The sequence below is a fragment of the Colobus angolensis genome, unplaced genomic scaffold (assembly GCF_000951035.1).
Source record: "Colobus angolensis palliatus isolate OR3802 unplaced genomic scaffold, Cang.pa_1.0 Scaffold225, whole genome shotgun sequence".
Classification (NCBI taxonomy): domain Eukaryota; kingdom Metazoa; phylum Chordata; class Mammalia; order Primates; family Cercopithecidae; genus Colobus; species Colobus angolensis.
The window spans coordinates 4889745-4910684 of NW_012115433.1; the positions used below are offsets into that span (position 1 = coordinate 4889745).

The 20940-nt window shown below is 35.6% G+C and overlaps 1 protein-coding gene and 1 pseudogene across 3 annotated transcripts in view; both read left to right on the forward strand.

Annotated features, from left to right (window-relative positions):
* Positions 1–20940, forward strand: part of CCDC102B (coiled-coil domain containing 102B) — a 365304-nt gene that overhangs the window by 133061 nt on the left and 211303 nt on the right. The gene's annotated exons all lie outside the window — the stretch shown is intronic.
* LOC105513238 lies at positions 2314–15806 on the forward strand (annotated as a pseudogene).

The window sequence follows — 20940 nt, forward strand, 5'->3', positions numbered from 1 at the left end:
TGAAGTACTGTACTAACACTTTTCTTAATAGCTATAAATGCTTACATTTCTAAACAGAGGCTATGGGATAGTGTAAGGTGAGTAGTTGACTTCCTGGACTTGTCTTTTATTAGTAAATGAATCCACTGCCCTCCATCCCTAAGGATTTTAGATTTTCCAGGGTACTGAAATGAAATCTTATCCATCATGAAAATCTGTTCAGCTTGTTCTCTGCATGACATAAATTAGCTTATCAGGCCAAAGAGTGAGGCAGGTAAAACACCATGGTAGAATTCTGCAAATGAATATAAAAATGAAGCATGTGGGATACCACTTTGCTGATATAAGTACCTTCAAGACCTTTTAAACAAACGTAGTTAAGAATAATATAAGCACTGAATTACATAAGTCGGAATTAATTAAACTACTAGGGGATAATTGATAGACATTGTCAAGGTAACTCTCAGAACACTGAGATGACTTACTTAACTCTAAGTCTATTACAAGAATTATGAAATAAATTTAGGTTTTTCAGAATCTACTTGTAGTAACATCAAATGATGAAGAAAAAAGAGAGGTTAAGTTAAGCAATATCATTTTAAAATTTAAAACACAATGAAAAGAAAACAACTCATTTAATTAGTCTAGACAGTTAATAGTTTGAGGATAATGATAAAAGTAGACTAAACATATATAAAGAATGAGGTCTCTAAGTGAGTTACACAGGTAATTACCTCATACAATGGCAATGTTTTATACCGTGGGGAGCATTTGGTCTATGGAATATCTTTATTTTATATTTCAGATGATGGAATAGTTTCCAGAGACTAATGTTCATAAATCCAAAGCTTCTGTTTTATTTTCTCTTATCAGAAGTCTTTACAGACACATTCAGTTAAGACAATTCCATAAAGATCCTCCTCTTATTAAATAGCATTAGTCATTTTACCTAGAAGACCAGTTTTCGTGTTGAAAGGGAGATCGGACCAGGTCGCCTGCCTTCTTTTCTTCTCCCGGAAGGTATGGCCACTTCCCTCTCCCCCACCATGTACAGACATCAAAGGTATTGATTGTATACAAGGGAATGAAAAATCAGACTGAAAACAAAGGTATATTCTCCCATTTAAAAAAAAATTCTTTCTCTGTTATAAACATATGTGAAATGATAAATTTAAAATTGTCCATTCTTTTCATATACATTATATGTCAATTTTTACTGTAAAAACATCCCCTTTTATTTTATTTATTTATTTTCCTGCTTTTTTTTATGAGACAGGTTCTCGTTATATTACCCAGGCTGGATTGCAGTGGCATAATCATAGCTCGCTGTAACCTAGGACTCCTGGGCTCAAGCAAACCTCCTGCTTTGGCCTTCCACAGTGCTGGGATTACAGGTGTGAGTCACAGTGCCTGGCCTTTTTTGTTAAGTACATAATTTAAGCGCAAGGAATCTAAGGTCCGGATTTGATAATTTGTTAGAGTTTGGCATGTTTATATACAGTGAGATAAAATTGATTATATGGGGAATATGGTTGAAAAATGGAGTGTGTTCTTTTTCCTTGTTAGAACATCGGAATGAAATATGGTATAAATTATGATGCACTTCTATAATTCTGCCAGTTTTAACTATCTTAAGTTAAAGGGTAGTTTATTATGGTTAATGGATGTTAACATTAGTATTTCATAACCACACAAATTCTTTGAAGAATAATAATCAACTTCCAAAAGATATGCTTACAAACTCACCAATAAAAATTACAAATATTTTGTATAAGACACATGAAATCTAAAATTTAAAAAATTCTATGTGTATAGTTCACTAGGGTATTCTGAATAATATTATTTAGGCACTAAATGGCATAAACACAGTCATGAAAATGAGCCATGCATCCATGAACAGAGAAATTTTGTTTCCTTTGGATGAGACAAGATAATGGTAAAAACATTCAGGGAATTGAAATAAAACAAAACAAACAGCAACCCAAAACAGGAAAAAAAAAAAAAAAAGACACAAAAAATCCCATGAAGACACCACCTTTTTGGTCAGCGTGGGCTACTGGAGTATTAACATTCATATCAAATCAACATTCCAGCCAGCAGATTTTCTTAAGATGCAAGTATCACGTTTCTGGTTTTCAGCCACTTCTTAGTTAATCATTATATCTTGCTGAGCTAAATTCTTGCTTTAGAAAATTTCATGGACTACTGGTCACCCTCCAGAGAACAGCACTTGAATGAGGCAGCACCAGGATTGTATCCAGGATAGCAGGTCAAAGTATCGCAAGTGCTACTTGTGAAATGAACTTGGTTTAGCTGCTCTGATGAGAAGGGACTATGGACTTGGAGAAGACTCACAACATCACCATCACCTCTCCTGGTTTGTGAGTGTCCTAATTAGTAGCTATAGACTTAATGAGAGTTAAGAAATCATAAGGCAGTTTTAGCTATTATTTTTCCAGAGATCATCTGGGAGGTTTGAAGACATACAATGTCATCCTTGAACTGAAGGTATCCTTTGAAATGCGTTTTAGAATGTGTAATTGTCACATGAGGCAATACTTCTTTGTAATGTAGTTCTGAAGTTATGATCAAAGCTAGAGGAAGATATAATTCTTTATCTATATTAAAACATCTAATGTGTACAAAATGGAGTTCTCATGGAATCTCATAAGGTTTCTCACATGGATAATCTGAATGTTATTTAAAACAGTTAAAAATTCTTTAATGCAGTTGTACTGAATTAACAGAATCCATTAGATTCAACTGAGAAGTTCTTTGTTGTTGTTTTAAATACATTTTTGGGGATTTTTTTCTAACTGATTAGAGATGCTTCTCTGATTGCTTTGGAGAAGCTAATTATTTTTATATATACATTGAGATCCGCTGCTTTCAGATATCAGATTGCAAAGCTAGAGGATATTATGGAGATCCCAAAGACCAACTATGACTGTTAATTTTATGTGACAACTTGACTAGGCCATGTGATTGACATTTGGATCCATAGGCTGAGTAAAGTTGATTGCCCTCCCCACGGCAAGTGGCACCCATCCAATCAGTCAAAGGTCCAAACAGAACAGAGCCTGAGCCTCCATATGTGGGAGGGAACTCCTCCTGCCTGATTGCCTTTGAGCTTGGACATTGTTTATTTTTTATTTTTTTCTGACTTCAAATTGTAATTACACCATCAACTCTCCTGAGTCCCCTGTTTGCCAGCTGCAGATCTTAGATCTGTGTGTATTTATAATCTCTTAGCATACAATTACAGATATAATATCTCTAAATATATATAAATGTGTTTATATGTCCATACATGAACACACGCACACACACACGCACACACACACACGCACACACACATGCACACACACATCCTATTGGTTCTGTTTCTCTGCAGAAGCTTGACTCGTGCAACCATCTTACTGAAAGAGCCACAACTTGACCTACGTGTACTTGCTGCAATGCCAGCTTCTTCCCACTCATTTTTTTCTTCTTTGACTAGGTTTATTATTGGCAGTGAAAGAGCTATGTGTGCTTCTAGTTTGTAATTTCAAATTTGAAATGAAATAGTCATCCATTGGTATCTGTGGGGGATTGTTTCCAGGATCTTCTGCAGATACCAAAATCCACAGATGTTCAAGTCCCTTACATAAAATGGCATAGTATTTTCATGTGACCTATGCACAGCCTCTCATATACTTACATCATATCTAGATTACTTATAATTCTTAATACACCATTTCTAGGTTACTTATAATTCCTACACACCATTTCGTGCATGTGGAGTCAATGTAGCACTCTGGCACCTGGCAAATTCAAGTTTTGCTTTTCAGAACTCTATAGAATTTTTTTTTCTGAATATTTCGGATATTAGATTGATTGAATCCGTGGATGCAAAACTCATAGATACAGAAGTATATACTTTATTTAACTTACTGCTTATATTGATTACTAGGTTGACTTAAAATACTTTTTATATGTATTGTTGAAAAGATATTGTGCTAACATAATGATACTTGATATTTGGTTGATTTATTTTTAATTTTGTTTTTGAACGAAACCATTTTTGGTTTTACAAAGGAGAAGAGGTGCAATTCCTCCTCGGTAGGTTCACAGTGAAACTGAAACAGTTTCAGTTTCAGGGCCCCTTTCTTATCCAGGCCTCCAGTATGACTATGACAGAAGTCCTAGCAGGATGTAAATATGATCACATGTGTTTTTGTGCAATTTTCATAAGATAATTGAGACACACGTGTTAATATCTCTGTCTGTTTCCACTCTGACTTTTCACCCAATATTCTTGCTTTCTTCTCTGATTGACATCAATGAGCTGCGGAAATATTTGTGATCTTCCCAAGTTGATGTTGAGTTGAGACTACATACAGTTTGTATATAGTGAAATATATTTTTTATTTGTTTCTGATGTATATTTAGTCAATATGAAAGTTCTCCCATTTCTAAAATGTACTTGATAATGCACCATACTTTTAAATGAAAATTACATAAAATATGCTTTTTAAAGAATACCTAAGTTTGTGGGATAGAAACTTCAAAGAGTGAATATTCCAAATAAGAAATAGACCTTTGTGTTACGTTGGGAGCTTACTTCTCGCAATTTCATTCTCAAAAAATGATCGACTTTTGGAAAAAGTCTGGAAAAAAGACTAAATGCTATCTATGAAAAATGATATTACTATATCACTCTCGTACTAAAAGTCGATTAGAGTATATAAAGCCAAAAAGCTAGGAAAAAGTATTCGTCATTTTAAAATTATTACTAGAACTTTTATTATGTTTTCTAGATTTTATTATGTTATCTGTGATTTCTTAATGGTATTTGTGAGCTTTCCAAAATTTGCAAATTATTTTCTCATTTCAAATATTTACTTTTATTCCCAATTTTTCTTTATCCCCAAATTGTAAAAAAAAAAAAGAAAGAAAGAAAGAAAGAAAGAAAAAGAAAAAGAAAATCTGACTCGATGAAACCGTTATTTATGGTCATCTATATTCTTTAGGTTAACCCCCAAGACTCCATTAGGCGGCCCTCTTCTTCATAGTGCTGTGACCCACTGCACACGTGCTATAAGCACACACACTTATAACAAAGTGTGTGTTTGCACTTCCGCACACGTGTGATCGTATTTACATTCTGCTAGGACCTCTGTCAAGATCCTGTTAGAGAACTAGACAAGAGAGGTGCCCTGAAACGCAAACGTTTTTAGCTTCACTGTGAGCCCACCTGTGCAGAGGAGGAATTGTACTTCTTCTCCTTTGTAGAATAAAAAATGGTTTAGTTCAAAAATGAAAATAAAATCAGACAAATATAGGTACCTTTATGTTAGCATAACACCTTTTCTTTTTTTCTTCTTTTTCTTCTTGTTGCCCAGGCTGGAGTGTGGTGACGCCATCACGGCTCACCAGAACCTCCACCTCCCGGGTTCCCGCCATTCTCCTGCCTCAGCCTCCCCAGTAGCTGGGACTACAGGCGCCCGCCACCACGTCCGGTTAATTTTTGTATTTTTACTAGAGATGGGGATTCTCCATGTTGGTTAGGCTGGTCTGGAACTCCCAACCTCAGGTAACCCACCCGCCTCGGCCTCCCAAAGTGCAAGGATTACAGGCGTGAGCCACCATGCCCGGCAGCATAATACCTTTTCTACAATACATATAAAAATTATTTTTAAGTTAACCCAATAATCAATATTAACAATAAGTTAAATAAGGTATATATCTCCTCCATGAGTTTTGCATCCATGGATTCAATCAATCTCAGATCAGAAATATTAAAAACAAAAATTCTGTAGGTTCTAAAAAGCAAAACTTGAATTTACCAGGTGCAGAAGTGATTATACACACTTGTAATACATGCCTCTTAGCCTTGTAGGGTGTAAACCACCCTGAGGACAGAAACCATCTTTTTTTTTTTTTTAGTTTTATTTTTTATATATTTTTTAAGTCTTTGGGGGCTCCTGCTACCTCGGGGTCTGACTCTTAGTAAGAAGTGATCAGCAGATGCTTGAACATGGGCTTAATGCAAGTAGATAAAGAACGCTTTAGGACATGAAAGGAAAGTTGCTGAGAATTAGCACTGCTTATTTTATCGTATTCACTATTGTTCTTTGGTTTTTCCGACATAAGTGGCTTTTGCTGCTTCTTTGTGTTTGCATTGTTCGCAGGAAAAGGTACGAAGTCCCTAAAAAGAAAGTGAAATTTTGTCAGTGATTCGGTTGTGGAAAATATTTGCACGGGTCAGACTCCTATTCCTAAAGACTTCAGGAATGTCATATGTGATGGGAGAGTTAGGGAATGTGTTAACACATTTTAAGACACCCCATTCGCAAAAGATTTTATAAGAAACAGTGTTTCCAAGACTAATTTATTTGCATAAAAAGTAAGCAGCATCATGTTCAAGCCCCATTGCAAGATTAATACACAGAGTTTGAGGTTAGGAAATTCCTCTTTGAACCACACACTCAATGTTAATTTATGAATATGTAAAGAGGTGAGAGAGTAGGGTTTTTGACTCTTCCTAAGATAGGGGTGTCAATAAGACGAATTAAGAGGTGAAAGCTCTTGTTATGTTTCAGATCATTTGATTAAGAATGCTCCAAGCAGAAGCTCTTTAAGATTTAAAATTTAGTTAGAAGGCATAAATGCTGTATTCCTTTTGAATAATACAATCTCTGCTCTTTACGTATTTTAACAGATTTATTGAAATATTATTCTCATACCATACAATTCACCCACTTAAAAATACAGTTAAGTGGCTTTTAATGTATTTACAGAGTTGTATAACTAATACCATAATCAACTGTAGAATATTTTCATCAGTCCAAGAAGAACTCAGTGTACATTAATAGTCACTTCTTATTTCTCTGCAACCCCAAGGGCCTGAGAATACCATTAACTAATTTTATGCTGTAGATTTCTCTATTCTGGGCATTTCATATAAATGGAATTTTGTGACTTTCACTTTAGGTAGGTTTTCAGAGTTTCTGGAATCTGCTATGACAGCACTTTTTTCTGTCACAACTCAATAAAGAACATATACATAATGTTTTTTAAAAAACCAAATAGCTTTTTAAAATATATATTAAATAGTGTAATTTTCTCTTTCTCATAAGAAAAATGTTAACTTTCAGGTGTGTGTTAGTCATGTCTGAGGCAAGAAAAAAATTTTTTAAATATTATTTTTGTTAAATGAAAACTTTAGATTTGGCAGGAATACAGGCCACTTTCTTGTGTTTGGTAGAGAAGGAATGAGAGAGAGAAAAAATACATTTTAATTTCCAAGGCTTTCCAGAAATGTAAGATCTTTCATTGTGACCATAGTTGGCAATATTTTTTTTTTACTTGATAAAGTTAAATCACATACTTTAGCTTCATAAAATATTCCCAAACACGAATATTTTTCTTTAGTTTTATATTGCAGTAATTATTGTACAGCTTTAGGCAATATTTAATTAAGAAATAAATAGTGTTAATTCTTTTAAAACTCTATTTGTCTATAGGAAAAATGTAAAACATGCTTTTCTTCCGAATATCACTTTTTTCTTCCCTTAAGAGACACCGCTCACGCTGGAGTGCAGTGGCACAATCCTAGCTCACTGAAGCTTTAAACTCCCTGGCTCGAGTGATCCTCCCACCTCAGCCTCTAGATTAGCTGGGACTACAGGCGTGCACCACCACAACTGGCTAATTTATAATTTTTTAAAGTTTTGGAAAAGGGGGTTTCTCACTGTGTTTCCCAGGCTGATCTCCAACTCCTGGCCTCTAGTGATCTTCCCACACTGGCTTCCCAAAATGCTGGGATTAAGGGTGTGAGCCACTGTGCACAGCCCCACCAACTTTCATATCCCATTATTTCAGCTTCTGTATTAGCTGAAGGACTCAGGGTCGTGGAGCGGGAAGAGAGAGAGAGCTCATAGAATAATCTATGAAGTTTAAAAAGTTTATAAGTGATAAATTAAAATGGTATCACTTTCAAATATATATCTTGAAGATGTTTCTACACAGCATTTTCCTAAAATCACAATCATTATTTATTTATTTTATAGCTGTGATTGATTTAAATATTATGGATGAAAATAAAGAACTTTATATGTGTTACATACAATATATGTGTGTATATATATGCATGAATGGACACATTTCTACACACACATACAGCATGCACACACATACAATATATGTATACACACATATACAGCATATATAATGATCCCGTCTTTATTTTGTTTTCTCTACTTTCTTTTAAGTAATGATGTGTATATATGAACAAAAAGCATTTACATAAATTTATAGCTATTATTCTACATTAAATAAGTATTGTAGAGTTTAGTTTTGCATATACATTTTTGCTTTCTTTCCTGCTCCACTTACCTTGTATCACTCACTGCAGATTCCTTTATCTTCCTAATGCTCAATGCAAAACCATATGCCAATATGTATGAATAACTATATACTTATATACTCATAGTATATGTGTACATATAACTAAAGACAAAAAAGTAGATACCTAGAGTATTTTGTAATTTTCATGTACTGGATCACATGAATGGTTTTCTTACTCAATATCTCATGGCCAAAACTCCAAGGAAACTAGTGACATTGAATGGCTTCAGACTGTTTCACAACATGATGATTCCACAATTTATTGAATTATTTTCCTAATGGTGCATGTTATTCTTTTTTTCCGTCTTTTGTCCCTGTGCACGATTTTTCAGTAAACAACTCTGTGCATGTATCATTAGACTCTGAAGCTTTGATTTTTAGTCTAGTATTTTTTAATACCTCAGTTTAAGGTATGACAAATGCCCTCATGCTAATCTACTTCAGGAAATCTAATCTCAGGTTTTGATTTAATCTATCTGGGATTCTCCCCACTGTCCTCAGGAAGGTGTCTCAATTCTGGAGAGGAACATATTGCCATAGACCTGAAGACATCTAATCACTTTTGTTACCTGTGATGTCTGCACATGATGAGCCCTAATAAGTTTTGATTGGATGCTTGTCGTTATGAGTTTTATCTTGTTGAGAGTTAAATATTTTCATCGTTTTTTAATTATTCCTAACCTTTGTTCTGAGTCCTACTTCCATTACTTGGAAACATATCTTTCATGTCTTGAAGCTTTTAAGTCTTGTTAGATGAGACCAGAGTAGCACTTAGCATCAGCATCAGCATCAGCAACAGATCTATTTTCTGTCACCATAGATTAGTTTGCATTTTCTAGAATTGTATAAAAATGTAATCCTACAGTGTTTACTTTTTTCTTCTATCTTCTGTTACTTAGCATACCTGCATAGAGATTCATCATTGATATGCATATCAAATTGTCTTTTTTCCCCTGACTGTTAACACTTTTTTCTTGATCACTGGTTTCAGCAATTTGATTGTAATGTACATTGATACGACCTGCCTATTTCTTATGCTTGGAGTTTGTTGAAATTCTTGGACCTTCAGGTTTCTACTTTTTATTATATTTGGAAAATTTCTGGTCATTATATTTTTCAAATATTTAACTTCCCCTCCTCTTTGCCAGTAACTCTACTTACAGTATATTAGGTGACTTGAAGTTGTTCTACCATCTGCCCATTGGCAGTCATTGAGGTCTCACTAGGGTGGGCTATTGGAAAAGTACTGGAGGGTGTTAGGGAGTTTTGATCAATGGGTTGTATCCATCACTTTGAGGTATGCCCCAGTTTTCCAATGTTATTCTCTGTGATTTGGTCATCTATCTTTGCTAACAGGCACCCACTGAAGTAAGATTTCTACCTTGCTGCAGAGAAAGGGAGAAATAGAATTGCTATCTTTTTTAATATATACATTTTAAGGAGATGGCTTTCAGATCTTTGGAATAAATATTTCTGGGATATAAAACTGTCAAGAAGCTGGGAAAATATTTATTGCTTAAAGGGGCAGATAAATAATTTGCAAGTTTTTGTTTTTCTTTTTAAAAATACATGCTCCAAGAAAAGGGAAATCAGGGGCTACAGTCACAAGTAAACCTGTCTGAAGTTTTGTCAAGCTAAGAGGAACATTAAGTTTCTTTTGATGACTACCATGCTTATTTTATCACTTGTGTTTTCTTTTTCTGGAGCAGTTTAAATGTTGTTTTCTTTTTTCTCTGCATTATGCGGCATATTTTTCTATTTATTTCATGACATGTAAGTTTTGATTGGATGCTTGTCATTATGAATTTTACCTTGTTGAGTGTTAAATATTTTTGTCATTTTGTAATTATTCTTAGCCTTTTTTCTGAGTCCTAATTCCTTTACTTGGAAACATATCTTTCATGTCTTGAAGCTTTTAAATCTTGTTAGATGAGACCAGAGTAGCATTTAGCCTAGGGCTATTTTACCTACTGAGTACTGAGACGAAACCATTTGGATGGAGTACTTTACCTAAGGGACTGTGAATTATGAGGTCTTCCACTCTGGCTGTTGAGAACAGGGATGATTATTAACTGGCCTTGTGTGAATCCTAGAGGTTGTTACTTTTAATTCTTTCAGATGTTAGTTTTCTTGAAAGTATGCACTGATCACCACCCTGTTGAATACTCTGCAGCCCCTGAGGGTTCTCTCTCTGATGGTGCTCATCTTGGTGAGCACTTTGCTAGACATTTTATTTGAAGACTATGACTAAGAAATAAAATTATTTGTTGTGATTCAGTATCTGAAGCTGTTAGAAATAAATAATTCAAAATTTAAGGGAAAATCAGGCATATTTTTAGATTAAAAATGGAATAATAGAAAGTGATTGATTTCCAAAGGAGCTAGGTATTTGCCAATAAGTTTACAAAATAACCTCCTTCTACTGATTGAACAAATTTATATAATCAACTCTCTCTAAATGTGTATGTTATAGATTGATAAACAATCACATAAAGAACCACACACCATCTTGTATTCCTTATAGATATTTTATTTTATCTGAAATATATGCTAGATAACTTCTTGATAAACTACAAATTACATTTCTCAGATCAATATTCTGTGCAAGTCATAATGAATTATCTATTGACCATGTGATATCCTTTGTAACCTTGTGGATATTTCTGTTAAGAAAAATGAATAATTATTTGGAACTCTAATTGGCTTTTTCCTGGCCTTTCAGTGACTCTGTGGACAAAAATCAGCCATCAGCTAAAATGTGTAACCTTGGATTGTTGAAACAGGCACTGAACCTTCACTTTGACTCCATTGAGTTAGGGATTACAGAATGGCAGTACTGATTTAAAACAACCCTTTCAATCATTTATAATAGACACAATAAGGATGTATTACTTTTCATATTTTTTATTTATAAAAATTTTATGATTCAATAGTTCAACCCCTGGATGAACTGCCATCCATATTCATCTGCACCCCCACAACCGTATATAGAAGCAAAAAGTTAGCCTCCTATTACATGTATGTTACAAAGTTCTATGTCAAAGAGTAATAATGTCTTCAAGAGATGGCAGGTTCTGTTAGTGAATCACTAACAGGCAAAAAGACTTTAGACTAATAGATCTTGCTCTTTAAGACAAACCAGAAATCTTTATGCTGGGCTACTCTCCAAGTATGCCTATAAATAGAGTGGATGTAGAGTTTACTTTTTAAAATGTTTTATTATGGAAAACTTTGGCTGTGTACAAAAATACAAAGAATACTATAATGAACCCCAACATTTCCATCAGCCATATTTAATAATTTTAATCTCATGAACAGTATTTTTTGTCTGTATTATTCCCATCTGCATTTCTACCTTACATTATTCTGTCTGGAAGTATTACAGCATGTATCTCAAAACATAAAGACTTATTTATCACTAAATATAACAATAACATTTTAAACCAAAAAAATGAAAAATGATTTGCTAATATTAAATATTTAGTGTTCAAAATTTCAATTTACTAAGAAATATGATTTTAAAATTATTTACTTTATTTGAATTAGAAATCAAATAAAGCGCAGACATCTTGATTGGATATATATTTTAAAGTGTGGTTTATATATATATATTTATATCTATTTCTCCATTTTTCCTTTTTCTCTTTTTATAATTTATTCATTAAAAAACTAGATCATTTATCCTGTAGAGTTTTAATGTGCAATACCCTGTACTGTAGTATTGTTTGCTATTTTACTCCATCCTCTGTGTCTCCCACAAAATGAAAGTCAAATTTAAAGAGTTTGGTTTGATTTTCAAGACTTTTTCATAGAAATGTGTCAGTGTGTTTCTCTATTAGGAAGCACATGATATATGATTGTGTCTGACTGTGGTATTAGCAGACTGATACTCATTGCCTAGAACCATAGATGAATCAGGAGTTGCAAAGCTGTAATTTTCCAGCTCAATTATTTCTGCCCAAGCTATTATTTGGAATATTTAAATAAAGAGAACTTCATCTCATATAATATTTTGTTCATTTAAATAAGTCAGGACACATAATAAATTTACATTCCCCCCAACCCCGCCATTTCTTTAACCAAGTAACAAAATAATGAATTGGATCGCTACCATTCTTCAATGTTGATCAAATTTGATAATTTTTTCTTATTTTAGTATCAATATTAAGACATGGATTTAAACTTATTGGATGTGTTTCATTCTATTACTGTATTATCCTTACTGATATTTAAAAGCTACTATATTCAGAAAGCAGGATCTCTTTATATTGTCTATTGAGTACAATTGATGTATTAGTAATAATACATCATTTTTTATAGGTTTCTCACTTCATAGAATGACAAGATATACTGGAATCATCCTATTTCAGACCTGGATAAAGCAACCTCTTTAGAGTCCAGGGTTATTTCAGTGGGAAACATCTTCAGACCACAATCTGTGCTTACATATGTGCATAGATACTGAGATGGCCATTATTTCTAGGCCATTTCAGTGGAAAGACTGGGAAAAATTGTAAATATGTTGGATTATTTTTGCTTCTCTTTATTGGTCATAGTTTCTGAAGCCCTTTTTAATCTATCTTCATTATTTTTGGATTTTAGCATTTTATTTCTTTTCATCTTTCCTCAAGGAATCATCTGTTGCACTAATTTGCTCTTCTGTTCCTTCTAGTTTATTCTGAAACAATTTTTCTTTTCTTCTATTTTCTATTCTTTCAATATAGAAGAGACAGAAAAGTACAAAGAAGAACACAAGAAAGGTCACCTAGAGAGAAGCATACTGAGATTTCTGTGTACAGTCAGCTCATTTAAAATACTGATATTGGGATCCTACTGCTGCCTGCTTTTTCATTTTTCATGAAAATAAAACCTGACCTGAAGTGTAATGATTTTTTCTTTTATTTCTAATTCTTTCTTGGGTGCTGTTACATTTTTCTAATTCCTGGTTTTCCTGCATCATATTATTTATTGTTTTAATAATTTTGTTTCAATTGCATTAAAAATTAGTTCTGTTTTTCTTTTTCTATAGTGGGCATATATCTTCCACTGCTTCATTGTCAGTAGCATACTTTCACTATCTTTAAAACATTATTTTTATCTTTTTGTCCTTAATAAGATCATATATGATTCAACTATGGTTATCTTCTGTGCTCATTATTGCATGAATTAATTTTTGTACTGATAATAAAAAGGTTGAATCTAGAAACATTTTCTGGCTTCACTGCTTGAGAGCTGACTATTCTTAATATTTTCATGAAATATCCAAAATATTCCTTGTTCTTTCCAAATATTTCTTGTTCTCTCCAAAAATGCCTGACTCTGGGTTATTTTCTGTGCTTGTATTGCCACTATTCCCATCAATATTGCCACTATTCCCATCTATTATCAGTATTGTCCTCTAAGTAGAGGGTGTGTTTTTGAAGGAAGCTTTGTGTTTTCTGTTTTGCTTTGTTTTGTTTATGGAAGTATAAAGGATTAACACTTTCCTAGTTCTTTAGGGTTTACCACAAGCCTCTTCCATTCACTCACAAATCAGGTTATGTAAAAATGTGTGTACTCTCCTAGTTGTATTTACTGTTCTCACATTGGCCTGACACACTTGCCAAGGCATGACTATTGCCAACTGAAGGGTTCCCATATTTTCACGTCCTCCTTTTCTTATATGTTCACAAATAGATGCTGATCTTCTGCAAAATTCCTGAAGTGTCAGTAGATTTTCTTAACCTACCTATATCTTAGGGTTCACAGGGAAAACTTTTCACCTCATTTTGTTATAGGTATCTTCAATATTGGTTAAGTTCACTGCTCCAACTGGTTTTATGGAGAGATTTGCAGACTTTCGAATAATTACCATCTTCATACCACTGCCATGTCCCTATAATTCCTCACAGGAATAGGTATATGTTTTTTAATTCCAGATTCACAACTTCTATATATAGTTATTCATAAATTAATCTGCTTAAGGAAGTACTTTGCAAGCAAGTTTTCCTTCCCTATATTACCTTCCATCCACTTTTCAAATGAAGGGCATACTTGTCTCTTTTTCTCAGTATTATTTTGAAGCATTTTGTGAGAGTGGAAAAACACTTGGGGTACTTAACAGAGAGATACCAGATCCCCTGGAGCTCAGAGAGATATGCTGAAATATTGTTGCTGAGAAATAAACTAATCAATGGGTCACAGATCTTTGGCATTTCAGGTGGTTTCTAATTTTCTCTTTATAAGAATATCGGAATATGACCTACCAGACTGGTCAGCTTATAAATAATAGCAAATAAATTTTGATATTAGATAAAAATGTGTCTTTGCCATGTATTTAGAAGGATAGTTAATAAAACACAATAACTCAGCTTAAATAAAACTTCTTCCATGTCTAACATGTGTGATCAATTTTCTTAATGCCTACATTAACAAAAGAATAATTCTTATTCTATCAGTAAGTAATTTCATTCATAAACACACAAATTAATTGAAAAGAGTTCATCTATCTCATTAAGAGATGCATTTCTAGTAAATGATTAGTTTATATTTAATAATTATCAAAATCTCTACTATCTTGTTTATTTTTAAGCAATTGTGTACACATAACAATTATTAGGATAATTCATTCCAAAATAAACTTTTAAAAATATTTGGGGGATTATAGTAATAATAGATACATACATACTTTATACCCACAGTTTTATTGCATATTATAGAGTAAAAACTTTCTCAAGTATAAACATTTCACATATCATGGTATGATAATCCGGAGGCAATGGGATAATAAAAATTGAAGGAATAAAATAACAATATAAAATTGTAAGGAGATGATACCAAATATCACATTTCTATGTTTTTAAGATGTCATTGCTTACAGTAAAGTGTGATATAGTCACTCTATTTAAAATGTCAACATGTAGACTTTTGTCCAGGCCAGGTGCCAGATGGTTGTACTCTTGCGAAGACATTTGGCTGTCATTGCCTCGGAGCCCAATTTAGCCCTCTGCTCTATATCAGAAAAGCTGCTCCTTTGGGAACCTCAGTCAAAAAAGAGATGGAGCAGCTCTGGAATAAGAACATAGATTCAAACTACCCTTTATCTTCCCATAGCAGTATCTACAGTTGGTCTCTTCCCATGGCGATGTCCATTTGCCACCGTGGCACTGGTATTGCTTTGAGTGCATGCGTCTGTCTCTTTGGTATGTCGGCCCTTTTGCTCCCCGGGAACTTTGAGTCTTATTTGAAACTTGTGAAGTCCCTGTGTCTGGGGCCAGCACCGATCCACCACAGCTAAGTTTGCACTCCTCTTCCCTCTCATGTATCACACCTGGAGTGCGATCTCACACTTGATGTGGTACCTGGGAGTAGCCTTGAAGATTCCCCAGCTACATCAGTCTAGAGTGGTTGTCATGGTTCTTACTGTGTTGTCGTCTGTAGGGCTGGCAGCTATATGAAGAGCTGATGTTCCCAACGTCATCTTTCCACACACTATGAAGTTCACCTATCTTCCCATTTGTCACTCTTATCTCCAGTCTGACCCAAGTTCTCCTGATTTATTTAGATCCTTTTGGGCTTTCAGATCCCCTGGAACTCAGTAGCAGTAGATCATAGTGGTGGAAAAGGGTCCAGTTTTACCCTTGTTTCTAAATATGGAGTGGCTGCAAAATCTTCCCTTTTCCTGCCCACAACTTGCGTACTCTGGGCATAGAAGCACTTACTCTTTCTCCATATTGGGCTTTGATTTGTGCTGAGTCAGCTTTTGGCTCCTTCTCCCTGAGACAGTGGAAACTGCCAGCTCTGTGGCCTCTGTCCTGGGGGCTGGGGGTGAGACTTTTGGTGCCACTGCCTATGGGTTGTTGGCCTAAAGGACAATTCTGTTCGTTGGTCATAATCCATGCCTTTAACACCTCCGCAGTGTTATTGAAAGAAGAGAGAGGAGGGAGTGGAAGGGAATTAATCTATCCCAGATGGAGGGAGATAAAGAGGGCTAGTTAGTTCTTGGAGATGCCGTTTTGGGGAGAAAATATATAGCTTCTGGCACAAGAGGGAAATCCAGACAACTATCACTGAGTATATTATTTCTCAATGATATTTCCTTTTATTGCATTTCCAGAAAAACAAACTTCTTAATTTCATGCTTCCAAGTCCATATACCATTTTTTTCTAAAACTGAGTTAAAATACTCATTTTATAAAAAGTAAATATTTAAAATTCACTAAAACTTTTACTTTTGAGTTCAAATAAATAAACCATTTTAACAAAAACTTTAAAAATTAAAAAATACATCGGTAAGAGAACAAAAGACCATTGAGAAAAGTTATTTGACATCCTTATTTTGACTTGAAGAATACAATAACTTTGTTTTTTTTTTTTTTGAGACGGAGTCTCGCTGTGTCGCCCAGGCTGGAGTGCAGTGGCGTGATCTCGGCTCACTGCAAGCTCCGCCTCCCGGGTTCACGCCATTCTCCCGCCTCAGCCTCCGAGTAGCTGAGACTACAGGCGCCCGCCACCACTCCCGGCTAATTTTTTGTATTCTTTTTAGTAGAGACAGAGTTTCACCGTGTTAGCCAGGATGGTCTCGATTTCCTGACCTCGTGATCCGCCTGCCTTGGCCTCCCAAAGTGCTGGGATTACAGGCTTGAGCCACCGTGCCCGGCTACAATAACTTTTTTATTTGTTAAAGCTAAACATTCTTCAGTGTATTTTCTACCATTCTCTAAAGTTAAGGGAGGGAATTAGGTAAAATCTACTTTAAGGGATTGTGGCTAAATTTTTTGAAGCAATGATATAAGGCATAAAATGCTTCTCTGTGGCTTATCTTCTCATTTGAAGACTTCTCTTTGCATTGATAAATAATACATGTTATTTGGAATCTTAACCTTGCTGTCACATATTTCTGGTCCCACTGCATTTGAGTCTACTCTTTGGACACATTTCCTCCTTACATGCTTCAGCTTTCATAAGGATATATCGCTACCAAAACCTGACCAAATGTAAAATACTTGCTCATATACCCTTACGCTAATTGACATTCAATACTTATCTCAAGAACCACATTAAAAACGTGTGTACCAACATGAAGGCAATGGGGAGAGCTAACAAAATTTATTGACCAAGGTCAATCTGATCACAATTTCATAAAATGACCCAAACTTAAGTGTGAAGAAAAGATTTGGGGGGTGAGCATGATGAGGAAACTGTTATGAGCCTGTTACAGTAATCTAGATAGAAATATTCACATGTCCTGAGCTTGGTTGTGGAGGAGGTATGTTGAGAAATATGCAGGTGAAGGAAGTGACAATGATTGGTGATTAAACAAATGTTGCAAATGCATGAAGATTCAGGGGAGGTGACACAGAGAGAGAAGTTAAGATTTCTGACCTTATCAGCCAGGTGGCCATTCACCAAGACAACACAGCAACAAGAAGAAAAATATAAGGGAAAAAGACAGTGAATTTGGTTCTGAATATGTTGAGGTTGAATTGGAAGTGTTTGGTAGGATTTTGGATTTATGAATGTAGAAAGGAAAGTTGAACAATGAGCAGAGAGATGATAGCTTAAGCCATGACAATAGGTGGGATGACTCTGGGTTGGGGCAATGAGGATTGACACCAAGCAAGACAGAGAGAAAAGGAGAAACTGCACAGAAATCCAAGCAGGAGGGTGTTGCGGGAAGTCAGGGACCCGAATGGAGGGACCAGCTGAAGCCTCGGCAGAAGAACATACATTGTGAAGATTTCATGGACATTTATTAGTTCCCAAAATTAATACTTTTATAATTTCTTACACCTGTCTTTATTGTAATCTCTGAACATAAATTGTGACGATTTCATGGACACTTATCACTTCCCCAATGAATACCCTTGTGTTTTCCTATGCCTGTCTTTAATCTCTTAATCCCATCATCTTCTTTGTAAGCTGAGGAGGATGAATGTCGCCTCAGAACCCTATGATAGGCCAGGCGCGGTGGCTCAAGCCTGTAATCCCAGCACTTTGGGAGGCCGAGACGGGCGGATCACGAGGTCAGGAGATCGAGACCATCCTGACGAACACGGTGAAACCCCGTCTGTACTAAAAAAATACAAAAAACTAGCCGGGTGAGGTGGCAGGTGCCTGTAGTCCCAGCTACTCGGGAGGCTGAGGCAGGAGAATGGCGTGAACCTGGGAGGCAGAGTTTGCAGTGAGCCGAGATTGCGCCACTGCACTCCAGCCTGGGTGACAGAGCGAGACTCCGTCAAAAAAAAAAAAAAAAAAAAAAAGAACCCTATGATTGTATCAACTGCACAAATTGTTTGTAGAGCATGTGTGTTTGAATTATATGAAACCTGGGCATCTTAAAAAAAGAACAAGATGACAGCAGTGTTCAGGGAACAAGAGAAGTAACTTTGAACTGGCCGCCGGTGAGCCAGACGCAACAGAGCTAAATTTCTCCTCTTTCATAAGCACATAGGAGAAATATCGCTGAATTCTTTTTCTCAGTAAGGAACATCCCTGAGAAAGAGAATGCGCCTTGAAGGTAGGCCTATAGACAGCTCTCTCAAAGCCTGCAGTCTTTTATGGTCGAAGCCGAAGGCATGAAATAAGCCCCGTCTCCTGTAGCGCTCCCAGGCTTATCAGGTGGAGGAAAATTCCTGCCTAATCAATTGTGGTCAGACAGGTTATCTGCTCTCAAACCCTGTTTCCTGATAAGATGTTATCAATGACAGTGCATGCCTGAAACCTCATTAGCAATCTTAATTTCACCTCATCCTGTGGTCCTGTGATCTCACCCTGTCTCCATTTGCTTTGTGGTATTTTATTACCTTGTAAAGTATGTGATCTCTGTGACCCACACCCTACTCGTGCACTCCATCCCCTTTTGAAAATCGCTGATAAAAACTTGCTGGTTTTACCGCTCGGGGAACATCACGGATCCTGCCGACATGTGATGTCTCCCCCGGACACCCAGCTTTAAATTTCTCTCTCTTGTGCTCTTTCCCTTTATTTCTCAACCCAGCCAAGACACTTAGGAAATAGAAAAGAACCCATGTTAAACATCGAGAAGCAGGAAAACCATTCTTTGCATAAGCCCAAGGAAGAGAGTCTTTGAACAAGGGCATTGTCAACAGTGTGTAATTCTGCCAAGGATTCAAGTAAGGACAGAACTGAATATTGTGTGGTGGAAAGTATGAGGAATGCTGGTAGCAGAAGCGAGTGAGAAAGTTAAGTGCAGCAACTCTTTCAAGGCACTTGATGGTAAGAGGAAACAAAGAACTTGAGTGGAAGCTCCAAGACTGGATAAAATGTTATCGTTTTTGTTCATCTGTTTAAGTTCCTTGGAGATTCTGGATATTAGACATTGGTCAGATGGGTAGATTGTAAAAATTTTCTCCTCTTCTGTAGGTTGCCTGTTTACTCTGATGATAGCTTGTTTTGCTGTTCAGAAGGTCTTTAGTTTAATTAGATCCCATTTGTCAATTTTGGTTTTCGTTGCAATTGCTTTTGGGGTTTTAGTCATGAAGTCTTTTCCCATGCCTATGTCCTGAATGGTATTACCAGGTTTTCTTCTAGTTTTTTTATGGTTTAGGTTTTATGTTTAAGTCTTTAATCCATCTTGAGTTAATTTTTGTATAAGGTGTAAGAAAGGGTCCAGTTTCAGTTTTCTGCATATGGCTAGCCAGTTTTCCCAGCACCATTTATTAAATAGAGAATCCTTTCCCAATTGCTGGTTTTTGTCAGGTTTTTCGAAGATCAGTTGGTTGTAGACGTGTGGTGTTATTTCTGAGGCCTCTGGAAACCATCATTCTCAGCAAACTAACACAGGAACAGAAAACCAAACACCGCTAGTTCTCACTCATAAGTGGGAGTTGAACAATGAGAACACGTGGGCACAGGGAGGGGAACATCACACACGGGAGCCTGTCAGGGGGTTGTCAGGGGACGGGCAAGGGGAGCGAGCAGCAAGCCACCATGAAACATGTATACCTATGTAACAAACCTGCACATTCTGCACATGTATCCCAGAACTTAAAGTATAATCATAATAATAATAAAGAAAAGATTATCCTTCGACCTTTGATCTCCCACACTCCCTCATCCCCAACCAAAATGGAAAGTATTGAGCAATTACATGTTAATGGGGAAGAAACCAAGAAAATTTCAAGATACACGAGATAAACAACTCTTAGAATGAGTTTGCCAAGTACCCTGAAGGTATGAAATTCTGAGTACAACTGAAGTGATTAGACTTTGACTTTAGAAGAGATATTTAAGTGCTTTAAAAAAGTAAAAGATTTCTGTAGAGACATGCAAATTTGTATATTTCATCACAGGAAGTAGGAAGTCCTTAGCTCCTATTTCTCCATGAAAGAAGTTGAAAGATTATTTGTTGAAAGTTATGGGAGAAATGGTAGATTTGGTGTTTAGGGGATATTGAATAATTCTACATGGTTAATAATATTGACTTAAATATTTGGTGAATGATTTCCAAACAGCAGAACTCTGGAGTCTGCATTAACTACTTAATCCTTTTAGATCATTTTGAAGGTTAAAATGTGAGGCAAAATGGCAATAGGGTATGTTACTTTTTTTGTGTTTTTGTAATTATTT